At 36.1% G+C, this 15,084-nt stretch overlaps 1 long non-coding RNA gene across 1 annotated transcript in view; it reads left to right on the top strand.

The window, feature by feature from the left end:
• The first annotated feature begins 2,436 nt into the window (after nucleotides 1-2,436).
• Nucleotides 2,437-15,084, top strand: part of LOC119695364 — a 35,320-nt gene continuing 22,672 nt past the window's right edge. Inside the window, exons 1-2 of the long non-coding RNA XR_005255190.1 lie at nucleotides 2,437-2,593; nucleotides 3,336-3,367. This is a non-coding gene — a long non-coding RNA (uncharacterized LOC119695364). The remainder of the gene's footprint in view (nucleotides 2,594-3,335; nucleotides 3,368-15,084) is intronic.

The raw sequence follows: 15,084 nt of genomic DNA on the forward strand, positions 1-15,084 counted from the left end.
AAAACAAAATTTGTCAATGAGGCAATTTATGAGCTACCACAAAGAGGTACTTTCTGCTGTAATATTAAAATACTCTTCTACACATTAGGCATTCAAAATTAATGACTTACATCCTTGCAAAAGATAGTAGGGTTCCTCATTCTAACTGGAGAGTGTACATTCTGCTATCAGTGGTGGAATTGTACCCAAGTCATATCCTTGTTTAGCATCCTTTCGTTTCAAAGATGATAATTAGCACACTTCTTATTGTTCCTAAAATCCCACCAATATGGTCTCTGAAAGACAATTAGACACAATCAGAAAGCAAATTTTCAAATCAGTGCATCATATGCATATTGAAATTAGCCATGTAAATAAAGGTCAAGCATGACTCAAACTTAGCAATAGATATTATATGGCCAGTGTATGGAATTGATTTTATAATTGAAGATTTTTATGGTTCTAAATGTGTATGTTTGATTCCAATATGAATACTGGAGTGACTGTCAGTCAAGAAAATACACTAAATGTATAGATCAGACTGATCCAAACAAACAGTCAGTAGCTTAGAATCATGAATGTTCATGAGTATCTTGGACTTATGCTATTGCTTGGACTAATTTACCCATTTATTCACTCTTCTACATTATGTAAAAAGAACACTTGGATGTAAGTTCAAATAGAAGACGCTACTTAAAAATTCTCTTCCATATCAACTGAGTTTTTTATATATCAGAAAGACTAATGAATATGGAAAGCTTAGTTTTGACAACCTGGAAAAAAACAAGGTTAAACGCAACCCCAAATATGGCTTAGCAGGGAAGTTTATGACAATTGTAAAAAATATGCTTTTAAAAGAAAAAATACTGAATATTTAATACTGCAAATACATAGTATGTAGAATTATGCCTGAGGGCTCTTTTGCTATGGTGAGTGGATTTAATTTAATTTTAGAAGGGCTGAAAAAATAGTATACAGTACACACTTTTCCAATCTGCCAAGTTTTTGTTATTGTTGTAGAAAAGCAGAGAGGAGATTGCACAACTAATGAGAAAAACCTCAAAAATAATTTCAATAGGAGAACCATAATACAATGTCCACTTTGCAAGCAGCACAGCAGAGAGAATTGCTGCACTGACAGTAGAAGGCATTTCATTCACACGATTATTTTTACTTACACAAGAGAGAAAATCATTATCATCAAGCCTGCTTTTACTGAGGTACCTGTGAAAAAAATATTAAACTAACTTTTCATTTAACACTATAAATAAATCTTAAATACTTTGCTATATTAGAAATGAAAAAAAAAACCAAAAACAACCCCCAAACCAAACATACAAGGAATCAACCAAAACAAAAACTCAAGACCCCTCAATGAAGAAGCTTTGCTGAAGTCATGTGTTTTGGTCAAAGTTTGTCATTTTTAGTGGTCTAGTAATTGAACTTGCACCAATGTTGTAATGTTATCTCCATGTGAGTTAAGTATTTTAAAAAACTTAATAGGCTATAGAAAGCTGGAAACAATTTAGTGAATACTTTCTGTAAACTTCAGCACTAAAAAAAAAAGTACCTTATTTATACTCTGTAGATTATTGCTTATACAATAATACCTTCTATTAATATAAAATATTATGCTTGTACAAACACAAGAGGTAGATCAATTGATTTGTTTGGAATATTAAAAAAGTGAAACTCTTCTCAGAGCTGTACCCTTTGCATTCTGTCATGAGTGTCTGCAGCCAATCTTAGTAGCTGAACTGCATTACCACTAATGCCTGGTTTTACTGAGACTTACTCTGTATAATTTATATGCTGCTAAATACATTCAATAAATACTGGCTGGCCACCCAGTTAACATGCATTTGCCTTACTCCTGCAACAGAACTGGAATGACTGGACATACCCCAAATGATATTGTGCAGTATAAAACCTACAGGAGTTTGGAAATACACAAATCTTTGTACTCCATAGAATACCAAGATTTACCAGTGCATTCAGTCAACCCTTTGGAATCTATGCAAATATTTACATATTATATTTGTTTCACCATGAAACCACATAAAGAAGGATATTGATTACCCTCTCTTTTTATCCTAGCACTCTCAACAAGGTAATAGCACCATTTCTCTTCAGCATGCTTCTAAAGTCCAATATTTTGACACTTTAGAATTTTAAAATTATCTGTTATGAAGGTATTCATTAGTTCACTGCTTCATCAAACATAACTAGCTATTTGTACAAGCCTAGATAAACATCTAATTCTGTATTCATAAATAAAAGGATTATATATATGTCAGTGAAGTGCTGTATGTAACCTGCTATTGTGTCATGTAACCCTTGGGGCATTTTCCTTTACGTTCACAGTCAGATTTTGATGCAGAAGTGAACTGCATATATGATTCAAATGGGCTCCAGGCAGATGCTCAGATTTTTTCTGAAAACATATAAAGGCTTCAGGGAAACATCTTCCTTTGGTGATCATAAAAGCACCACTTGCATATTTCCATATGGAATATCCTCAGAACCTTGTTCACAAACATAGGGAGAACTGAGAAGCAAACCTGAGTGGTTCTGGCACCCTAAGGATTTCGGAGATAATAACTGTGAGGAGAAGGTACTTTTATACATACCAATGTGCTACAAATAGTGGAAGATATCTTACTATTCTTAAATGTTTGGCAGTGCTCTGCTCTGGTATTTATAAAGCTAGATATTAATTTTGGACTTGATAGATATTTCCATAATTGACAATCATCTGTAATTAAAAGTTATAAATGCTTCGGTCTAAAGCATTTATTTAGAAACAAAATACTGCATATATATTTATAAAATAATAGTATTATTAGTAGTAAGGTAATGGATGGTAGCACTTATTAATTTGAAACTGTTGGTGGTTTCATAGCTGTTTTATGAGAAAATTGCTACCCTTTACAAAATTGTATTAGGAAGTCAATCTTATCATCACATCATAACCACTACTAAATAAAAACTGGTTATGTTCATCTAAATTTTCATTTAAGTAATAGTGGTGGTGGGCTAAGGGTGGGAAAAAGTCCCTTTTAAACCAGCATCCAAAACCATTGGTAAATGGAGCTGCAGATCTTTTTCCACCTAGATCCAGGGTCAGTATAAATGGAAGTGACACATTTCTTTGTTTGTATTGCTGAAATTCAATTTTTTTTCAGTTTTGCAGGGTCTCTCTCCTATATAATTTGGTTATATACAGTGTATATATCTTTTTCTGTGCATCCCCTGACTTATCACTTCCAAGGTGGTTTGCATTTCAGATTTTGTGATGGGATATTGCTTTGTTTTCTTTCTGTTTCCTTTTTCTCCCTCCCTGCTATTCTCTTCAGAGACAGAGAATCCATCATACATTCATGCACAGGTAAGGTATTTTACTTGTCAGTAAATTCTAGTTTAGAGGCCTAATTGAAGTCTTCATTGGACTTTCTATCATGTTGTATCCTATGTAGCAAAGCAATTTCAATGTCTGTAAATACATTCTATTACATGCATCCACCACATGATGCTTAGGACAGCTCTTCCCTTGGAACCTTACTACTTTTAAAAATTTACTTTCTTTGTCAAATCTTTTATGTGTGTTGTTGAATAATGACTTTTCTATGCCTCCTAATTGTACTGCAACACCAATTCTCTCTTCTGATTTTCTCGCTTAACCTTTTCTCTAGGTGCGCTACATATTTCAACCCTTAACATTATTTCCCCTTGTCTACCCATCTGCTTATTTTAGCTGCTTCTTCCTCTCTGCTGGATTCTGTACAGACTTCCCATCCCCCTTGTCCACTCCTTTAAACTCTCCCCCATAGCTCTGTCTATCCTCTCAGTTGGTGCATTTGTGACCCTTCTGTTCAGATGGAACCCGTCCCACCTATATAGGCTCCATCTGTTCGAAAATGTCCCACAAACCTAAAAGGGGACAGAGGAAGTTCTCCTCTACAGAATTGACGTCACTAGGTGGAATTCTCCTGGGGTTCTGGCCCCTGAGCATCGGTAGCATCTACGAACAATAAAAAGGCTTCTTGCTGAAAGGAATTCCTAGGAACAATGATACATTACCTACCTATTGCACATATACTTCTCAGGACCCGATCCAAAGTCTAAGTCACTGGGGATTTTCCACTGATCTCAGTGGATTTTGGATCAAGCCTTCGTTCCAAAAATACATGCGTTCAAAGGATAGGTTTAAAAAATAGCAACTTCTGCCAAGACAAGGGTGTTTAACAACTCCAAATCAATTCTCTTTACTCAAAAGACTATGGCAACTAAGAAAATAAAATATTACAGAGATACTTGTTTTGGAAACTATTTTACCAATATTTCTATGCATATTGAGACTTAGTGATTAATCTCATAGATACGATGCGACCTTTTGTTGGTGAAGTGATTCTTTTGGTCATTCTCCAAATGTTGCTCAATATCTGCAGTATGTAAAATATTAAAATCTCCTTGCGATCTGCTTCAAGGGACAAGAAAAGCTGGAAACAGATAAAAGCAAAAAACTCCCTAAAATGGAACCTGCTTTCAGCACTGATAAAATCTGTGATGATTTTTTTCTTTATAGCCTAAGGAGAAAAGTTGTATAAGTCTATTGTGTGACGCAAATATTTTGCTGTTCAAAACAAATAAGAACTGAAATCTGAAAATTTAAACGTGCCAATGAACAAAAGTTAAAATGTGGAGGGAAGATTAAAATTATTTCTTGGTAATTATTACTTTACTCAGTTGCTGAAGTGCATTTAAACATGGTTAAAAGACAAGAACAAGAACTGCTCTATATTTTTGAATAAGGTTCCTTGCAATGATGGTCTCTCCCAGCTTTTTGCAAGGTACAGTAGCTGCAGCTTTGTTTATCTGGCCCCTACACAATATTGTCAGGATGCATTTCCATTTTCCAAGTGACTGCTGCCACTGTGCCACAATCTGTGCTCATTTCTCGAGCAGCTAAACCCTTTGACACTGTGGTTTTTAATTAAAATTACATTAAACTTAATCAGCCAGAAAGAGGCTGCTGTAGAAGGCAGGTTTGATTGCAACCTGCAAAGGGCGCTGGGGCTGCCAACTCGCTAAAGATGTGCCGGCAGATGCCAAGCTGCTCGTGTGAGCCCCATGGTCACAAAAATGCTATGAGAGGTCAGTTCTGTCTTCACTTTTTTCTAGCACTGTCACCAAACTATAACGCGTGACAACTCTTGATAAAGCTCAAGGAAGAGAAAGAAATACATTGCTCATGCAGACAATGTACCCTATTCTTTTCTCAAAGAATTGAGGGTCACAGAAAACATATATTTGAAAAATGTTATTTGGTAAATCCTGCAAATGACAGCCCTGTAGGTCTACTTGCACTTTTAGGAATCACAATATATGCAAGGGGTTATGAGATTGGGCCTTGTGATACAAATAGTCCCTCATTCCCTCAAGATTTTTCCCAGAGTTTCTTTATTTTTTTGTTCTTGTTTGGCTTTGAAGGGAGTAATAAATGAATGAGCAGGCCTAAGAGTGCTAGATAACAATCAATTTCTTTGTAGAACTAAGACTGATATGATTGCACAAATTAATAGTTTTTACCTGAAAATAAATTAAAGGTTAAAGTAGAGTTTTGGAATATCATTCATAACATTTTTAGATGTTGTTCAGCAGCAGCCCAGAGCAACTATAGAATTTCTTGTGTTGATCACTGAATGAGAGTTGCATATAAGGATATTGTAATTTATATTATTTTAATACATACAAAACTTAAACCAGCTGTCTCTATTATCCCCTCCTCCTCTGCTTCTCCCTCCACTATGTCCATTGTTTAGATCTGAACAAATGCACAATGAACAGGAAAGGTCCCAATGACAGGATTAAGAAGTCTCTGAAACCTATTCCCATCTTCTTGAGTTCTGGATTTCATACTCATAATCTAGAGGGTCATGGTGGTTACAACAACCATGTTTCATGTTTGAAACTGTCCAATTTTCAAAAACTGCATTGCTTTGAAATTTTGTACAGGAAGAGTTTAAAAATGTCCAGGAGCCTTTTGGCTTCTATTACATGGTATTAGACCCACTAACAAGGCTTCTGAAAGCTTCTAGACAAGATTTTAGTGTTTAACTCTATTTTGTATTTCCTTATGCAGACTATTTCAGCTTTCTACCTACAACTAGCTATTCAGGAATCACTTGATTTTTGCTGAGAGAATTTGATTCATTTTATGTGTTCAAGGGAACACATAGCTACTGTGATCTCATGATTATACAAACTAACCAGAATGTGATGTTTCACACAGTTTTCACCTGTGTATGCCTGGAAGTGCGTTTACAGAAAACCTGGAAAATCAGGAACAAACTGGTGAAATTAATGAGAGAAACAGGGAACAGCCAGATGAGAAATGTGATGAAATCTGAGTCTAACATTTAAAATTAGCAGGGGGAGACATCTGAAAAGACAAAGAAAGAGCAGGAAGGAAGGTTTCCCAGTGAATTAAGTGGTAGGATAGCAAAGTTATTTTCTTACTTCATAATCAGACATATTAAATACAGTGAATGGCATTTACTGTGCTAAGATCTATTATAAACTACCAGAAAATAAATACATTAACATTCTTATAAGTTAGGAATAACACTAATTAAGACAATGAAATCAGACAGTTCTAGGAGATACAGGAATGCTTTTTTTTCAACTGTTCACTCAATGAGAAAAAAAGACCAAAGCACATCATCATGCTTGGTAATTACATTTGGTAGAGGAAGCAATAAAATATATCAGAAAAATTAAACTCATCTTGTGTGACACAAAAGCATAAAACAGAAATGATGGAAGAATCAATTTTTTAAGTCTGGACTTAATTTTTTGGGGGCAGTATAGGGATTTGTGGACAAGCAAAAAAATAAACTGTGATAGTTCCATCATATTATGTCTCAAGCGGCAGGGAAACATTTTTTTCCCCTTATTCTCGCAATCTCCACTGCAATTTCCTCAGGTTTTTTGCCATATCATGCATACAGTTCTTATAATTGTGTTTGTTTTGTTTTGTGCCTTGGGACTATTCCTGTAACTCCAGCTTTTCTAACCATTTGCTATGACTAAGCTTTAACCCTGAAATGAAAAGATGAAATGTAGAAAGAACTGTAACAGCAAATCCCTCTTAATTGTTTGGGTTAAATAGGCATTAGCAGCAAACATGAACCAGTTTTACACCTTACTAAATGGTGTTTATTTCATTGTATCAACTAGACTTGATAATGCATCAAGTGTGCCCAGTTTAGAGCAAGATGCATGGCAAGAAACACTGCTATTCTGCACGTGGAGCTTGGCCAGTTGCTTAAAAGGATTACACAGTGGGATCTCTACTGTTTGCAGGGACTGGACCCAGTAGTCAAACATTTCCTTCTACTATAATGTTCTTAGCAAGCAAGGATTAAAAAGCAGACAAAATACTCATTCACATTTTAAGTCATCTTTTAAGCTACTTTCTATGTAATGAAATCTGCCGTAAAGCTGGGGATAATACTCTTTACTGATCACCCACACAGCTTTATTTGGAATAGTAAAATATCTTATTTATAAAAAAAGAAAAAAAGGGTAGTTCCAGGAAAAGTAGAACTGATGACTCCTGGTTTGTCTTTGCACACTATCAGCAATTAAAGCTTCTTTTGTGATAGGTCTTACTAAATAACATCATATTTGTGGATTCTCTGGGATCTAATCTTAGCTGAATTTACACTGCAGTCTTTGTCTGGCTGATCATGGCCTATCACAACTCACAGATGCCTGGTTTCAGGCAACTTGCTGAATTTATAGGTTGTCTACCCTCTTCTTGATTTGAGTTTCTGTTAATGAATTGCAAAGTAGCGATGGACAAAGAGCTCTACAGTTAGTGCAAGGCATAGTACATGCACATAAATTCTGCAGGCCCATGGAATGGCACAAGCCACACTTCCCCCAGGAGAAACAGGGGAGTCCAGAATGATGTGTACTACGTGATGGGATAAAGATGGCATACTCGGCAATGGGCAATTTGATATGGGGAATTTCTACCTCTTGTATAATTGGGGAAACCATAGAGGTGTGATTGAATGAAGGCAAGGGTGATGGTTACAAAAAATGATGGCTTCTTAAACTAATGTGTAGAGAACCCTGCCAGGAATGGTTCATGTCTAGACCTCGTTAACCAGTTATCAGGCAGTAGGAGCAAATTAGAATTGAGCCCCTGGGCGTCAAGTGACTGCAATCTAATTAAATTTATTATAATTCAGAAACCAAACCCAATTAATACAAATATAAAAAGTATGACTTCTGACTGGCCTGCTCTGATGCTTCATGAAGAGGATCTTGGTAGTACTTGTACACTGGAGAAGGCAGCTCTTGTGCAGCTCTGGAGCTCAGGTTATGGAAGACAAATCTAGAACTGGTTCTGTCTAAAGCTTGACATTCCAAAAGGAGAATAATTTTTTTCCTCCTAGAAAATGACCTCCTACCAGTTGCACTAGTTACTTGAAGTGAGGATTCCTCCCTAATCAGAAAAAGTACACTAAAGACAGGATTAACATGAACATTATTAGCTCTCCAGACACAAGACACATCTTTTTAAGAGACTGCACTTTACAGGGACATCTCACATGGATATTAATGTTATTATATCATTCATTTGCATTATCAGCACATCTCCAACCACTGCAAACAGCTGTATGGCTGGGAAATACAAATCTCATGGACCTGCACTTGTTAGGCAGGGTCTTGTAAGCAAAACAGACAGTGAAACACAAGCACAATTATTCTGTTGAGGTGGGCTACCTAGTTTTTATTTGGTACCAGCACGGCATTTTGTAAGGGATGGGCACACATCTATATAATGTGGCAACTGACCTGCAGCTGGTGAGAACTCAAGTGGGGATTCCCAGCTGCCTCAGCTGTTACAGGAAGGATAAAACTTTTTACAAGCGTGTATATAAAATTTGTAATACACCAGAAAAGATCACAGACAGAAAACTGGGCAGTATAGCTCCCCCAAACACTCATGTCTAAACTTGTCCACTGTCCACACAGAAGAAAAATCCAGATTCATGCTGCCTTTTAGTTTGAGTCCAAGCACATATAAGCCTGACATATATGCAGGTAGCACATGCCAGAGGAACCTCTCCTAGAACATCCCCCACCAGACTGGCAACTAGTGTTTGTAGGAAGCCACAGCTCAGGTTATAGTTAGAGTGTGGATGCTGGAAGCAGTGTGGGTGCACAGACTCAGCTTGAAGAACAGCCTCTTCCAGCCAAAGTGAATGTAGTCCCACGTGATCAATAAAGGAATGATTGGTGCTTTGAAAGAAGGATTTCTAAAATGAAAACGTTAAAAAGGTTCCCATGCTATAGAACTGTGGATGTGCATTGCTGTGTAATGCACAGCATGAGTCTCTCTCCTCCCTACAATTTGCAATGTCCCTCTTTAAAAGGCAATGCCATATCCGTTAATGTACCAGCGCATGATCAAAAGCAACACTCAAAACCTACAATGTCTTGTAGTCATATCTCAGGAGGACTTTTGCCTTCTAGCACTGTTCTCTGGCCTGAAAAATCAGCACTTGGCTCTTTTAATTGTTCCAATGGGAAGTGTTACTTTTGATTAAGCCTGTGTAACACATTAACATCCAAGAGTCAACAATATAGCTTATGAGTTACTGATTTCTAAGTTTATCAGACTTGATGCTAAACCATGAAAAAAAAAAGGACACAAATTATGAAATGGCAAATGTAATTTTTCATCCATGAATGCAGCAATGTGAGGTGCCTCAAGGCAATGGAGATGGTTTCTGGTGGCCAAATATAAGTATTTTTTAAGATACCCACAATAAACGAAAGAATTAGTCACCACATTGAAAAATATGGATAAATACCTCTGTGCCAGTAAAGACAAAATCTTTGTTAAGTAACTACAGCTTCCACATGGCTGAGTCTGCCATTGATATATCTTCTGACTGTTACCATATTAAATGAGTAACCCCACTAATTTCAGTGAAATCAGGCAAGAGGTAAAGTCCTGCATAATGTAAGCACAAAGAAGATCCCAGTATCTACTAAACTAGAAGGGCATTAATAACTTCCCATAATGGACAATTTCACTTTAAACATCTTTGAAGACAACAGAAGTGAAGTCTGGACTGTCATTTTCTGTATACATAAATGGATACAGAACTTAACTCTTTTTACTACAGAGAAACATTCATTTAGAAGACACTATCTTAACAATAGAGATATTCTACCTGGAAATTAAATGAAAAATGCCACAGGGAAAAAAAAAAGTAAAGAAAACATATCTTGCAGAACTGGATATAGAACATATCTTATAGAAAGCCTTCTTTTATGAAGTGTAACTTACTGTTCATAAATTCACTTGTTATAATAGCTTTGATATTTTTCAATGAAATTTAGTAATGTTCATGACCTGAGAATAAGTGCAGGAAGGAACTAAGCTGAAGAAAACTAAGCACATTCATTCTTCAGAACTTATCTAGAGAAAAAACTAAAAATCCAATAAAACAAATTAAAAAAAAAATCAACAACTCAATTCCAAAGCAAAATTACTTAGATTATGTTTTTCATTTTATATTGTTCTATTCTCACTCCTGACTGCTCTTTTGCTTTACAATTTTAATGTGTTTTTAAGCCACTGTAGCTGTGAACTTTAAATTTTGTGTTTAACCTTTAGCAAGTCTAGAGACATCTTTCCATCCAACAAAGGGAGACGTGTAGGACTCATCTGGACCTATGACACTACTTGATACATCACCACTGATTAGGAGGGTAAGGGTCTATCATACCAGGAGTGTCCCTGGCAGCACTGGGTCATTGCACTCAAGGGGTTAACTGATGGCATTTAATATACTTATCTGGGGGCAGCGGTTCAAGGCTGGAAAATACTTCCCCTCGTATTACCATTTGGTCAATTAGCAACCTTTAGGCCAGAGCTATGTGTTCATATTCTCTCTTAATCCTGTCAGGACTCCTTACGCATTCACCAGTAATGGAGTCCTGTGATTAAAACCTTTCCTGGCCAGGGTAGCTGAAAGACCAGCCTCTGATTCCTCACAGAAACTCTCCTATAGGCAATAAAACAGCAGTTATATCACAACTGCTCAAATGGCAAATGTGAAGTGACTGCTCCAGTATAAGATGCTGCCTGAAAAAAAGGAGATGGGGGTAGCTCATTTGACAGAGCTGTTCACACTTTTTCTGCACAGCTGAGAGACATTAGCTTGATTTCCCAAGATCGGTGTGTTTTCCAGCGCGGCGAGTTAGAAAACCCAGCAGCCTCACAGATAAGCTGGGTCCGATCATACATGTTTCAAAGCTCAGGCACCAAAACCCATCTCAACAACAACAAAAAAAAAACAACAAAAAAAAACCAACTCACAGAAAGCTGAATATTTTCACAAGGTCAATAGTTCAAATGAAGTAAAAAGAAAAATAAAAAGAAAAAGAAAAAAGGCTTTAGTGACCTGTCTCTAGTCCTTCTTTCTCACAATGATACCCTATCCAGCTCACAATTCCATAGGGAGTTTTTTGGTAGATCTTTGGGCAAAATTCACTTGTTTTAGTCAAAAAGAATAAATTGTCTATGCTCACACAGACTGGAGATGACTGGTAGCACCTATCCAGTTTAGTGAATTTGGGAATTAAGCAAAGCAGGATATAGTTGGTGCTAAACAAGGAAACAAGAGAGGTTATTTTTTTAGTTTTGATTCCTCTCTGCAGCTAAACACCTGTATTTTATACTGAAAGACTTAGTCAGAAAGATTCATAATTAGCACTGCTGGTTACCCATTTACCTTGCCCAAAGTAATTATTACTTCTAAAATATCAAATAAGTTTTTGAATGCCTACGTATAGATTGAGATTTTTATTTTGGGTAGCTGCTTTTTCAAACTTGCAGAAAAAATATATTTTCCCAGCTTCGTTCTATCATAGTGACTAATAATCAACATTCCTGTAGAAAAAGATATATAAAACATTATATTTTTGGTAGTATCAGAACTATTTAAAAATGTGTGCTGTATTACAATACAGTTACTCTGTGTATTATATGGAATTATAATAGCTCCACCTCTGTCAAAGAGAGTAAAAACAGTGGAGACTATTTATCTAGAAAAGATGGAAATCTGTTGATTTCAACAGATTTTGGAATGTGAAAATATGGAAACCTATTCTTTTGACTCATGGTATGCAGTGAAGGGTCAATCTAAGCTAAGCTTCTGTTGCCACTGAAATAAATTATAGTGGGATACTATTATCATTAGAGCTTAATTATTATATGGGTAAAAATATAATAAATATAGTATTTTTACCTTCCCTAGCTAGCTTTGATATCAGTACATCCCAGTTACTGGATTTTTTTTTTTCAAAATTAATATAAATAATTTCAATTCTATTGATTACAGGGGATCTTAACATCTCACTCATCTCACAGCAGAAAAAGAATGGAGAAAACAGAAATGAAACAGAACAACTTGGCGGTACCTTCTAGTTGCGAACACTCCTCTTCATCTCCATCAATGCTTCTAGTTTTATGTTGCTTTAACTACAGTAACTACCATCCAATTTTCTAATATCTAAACTTCTAAACTATCTAAACAATAATATAAAGGTGCATTTGTTTTAAACTACTAGGCATACTTCTCATTTTAGTTATAATCACAAAACAGAAATTCTACAAGAAGAAAACAATCAAATTAATACATGAGAGAGGTAGATCACAGCTATACATATTTATGCTTCAGCATGCTCAATAAAATTAAAGAGACTGTGCAGGTAAAATGTTCCTCTTTACTATAAAATAAAAGACAAAGCAACCAGCAGAAAAGCTTTTCCCTGTCCCCTAAAGCTGCAGGCAAGATATTTTTCTGAAAAGCATTTCCCTTTTTTCTGCTGAGATACACTTGGTTACTCAGTATATTTATAAAGTGATACATTGCCTCCATCAAAATGCCAAGATCAGTCCATTCTAATTCAGGATGTCCCACTGTTTTACTCATATTTGTTTAAATCTCCATTAAACACAATTTATAGTAATTGATCCCTGCTTATTTCAATTCAGACTTTGAAAACCTGGCTTTTTACTTCAATTAAAATACATTACCATTATGTTCTACATTAGTTTACAAGTAAGATGCATTTTTGAGGCAGACTTTCCTCAAAAGTCCTCACCAACAAGTCTTCCAAACTTTTTCAAAGGAAAACAGAAGGTAATTAGATGCAAAACCTGGATATCTTACTGGGATGTTCTAAAAGATGGGTGTGCAAGATGGGCAACAAACCTCCACATGGAGTCAATATGAGACTCATACTTTGATACATTTCAGGTGCCTGTTTAAAATTAGCGTTTGTCACGGTGAGAAATTCTGTGGTGAATGTTGAGACAAAAATCAGAATAACAGCGGTGATCACAGCTGGGAGTAAGTTTGAAAAAGAAGCAAAGATGAACAATCCACTCTCTAAATCGATATCACTGATAATGTAGACCTATACTTTTTTCATATTGACTGAAAGCTGGGAGTATGTTGACCTAGGTCTGAACCCACTGCCATGCCATCTATATGTATCATGTGCTCTGAAAACTAATTGGTTGATGGACTTGCGCATGGAGGCGTGAAAAACTTTGTAATGCTCAGTCACAGCAGGATAAGACCAGAAGAAGACATTAACAGGGACTAAGGAGGGAGATGACATGGTAACAAGAGTGAAGAAATGCATGTCCTTGTAGACAAAAAAGACAAGAGAGTTTAAGTAAGCAAGAACCATTTTTCCTTTTTCACTGTTAAGAAACAATCCTCACAGACATTTTGTTAACTTTTGTCAAAACCAGGCTCTATTTTTAAAATTTATTACATGGAATAGAGAACACAGCAATAGTTTCATATGATAGAGATCAATGCAGTACAAATGCCTGAAGTGTAGTCGCTTTTCCTTTCCTATTGGTTTCAAATTTTCTTTTAGAACAGCGGAAGATGGAAGAGAGATTTTTGCTGCTGTTTTCATGAGCCCAAAGTCTCTCAAAAATATCTTTTTGTTAAGATTTCATAGCTATAGTACAGATTGCAGCTCTTAGTGCTACTTCTTCCACTACCAGAATTCCTCTTATTCAGTTGGGGCATTCAGTGGCCCACTGAACGAGAGGAATTCTAGTAATGGAAGAAGTAGCAATAAGATCTGCAAACCGTGCAATAGTTATGAAAGACAAAGTAGAACACTTCTGTAGTTAATCCATTAAAGAATGAGAAGCATTTTATAAACATTTCTATCATAAAGAAACCACTATCTGTACAACCACATAATTCATTACTTGGATTCTACAGCTGACAGGCTTGGTTTGTAGTTTAGCAAGCTAAAGCTAACTTTTTGCCTACCAATCCTTTGAACATTATCTTCAACCTGGTAGGTGACTTCTCCATCCTGTTGAACCATCATGAACTGCTACCCAAAATTGCAATAATCATGTGGTTGTTAGATTGCTCTAGCAATATTATAAAATCATGTATGATATCAGCAATACAAAATACTGCAACATTTCTTCCCAGCAACTGTATACCAGACACATAAAACCTTCACTATTCTTCACTTTTTGTTCTAGTTTGCCACTGAATATCAAAAGTGAGGGCATTCATTTGCTCACACAAAGATTATCAATATGAAAGCTGACCTAATGCCCATGCATGAAGATGACAATTGACAACAATTTTCTGCTTGGTTCAGTGGAGCTTTCAACTATCAGGATTATTTTATTTCCACAGAAAATGCAGATTATGAAGTGCTTCTTCATTTCACCACTTCTTAGGGAGCTACAGACCATCACAAACCTCATGTCTGCCTATTCAAGTTAGAGCAGACACTTCTGAGCTTCCAGCTGTCTCAAAATAAAGGCCCTTTACCAAACACACTGCTGCCTCTCTGGAGTACACGAGCAAACACAACATATATTAGTCAGCTTAACACACTGGTGGAAAGCACAGGGATAAAATGGTAAAACCTAAGGAGAAGAGAATACTTCAGTACATATACAGTTGACTGCAAGAGCATTAGCATAGCAAAATGTAAGAAGAGAAAAATCTCTGT

This window comes from Motacilla alba, chromosome 2 (assembly GCF_015832195.1).
Source record: "Motacilla alba alba isolate MOTALB_02 chromosome 2, Motacilla_alba_V1.0_pri, whole genome shotgun sequence".
Taxonomy (NCBI): Eukaryota; Metazoa; Chordata; class Aves; order Passeriformes; family Motacillidae; genus Motacilla; species Motacilla alba.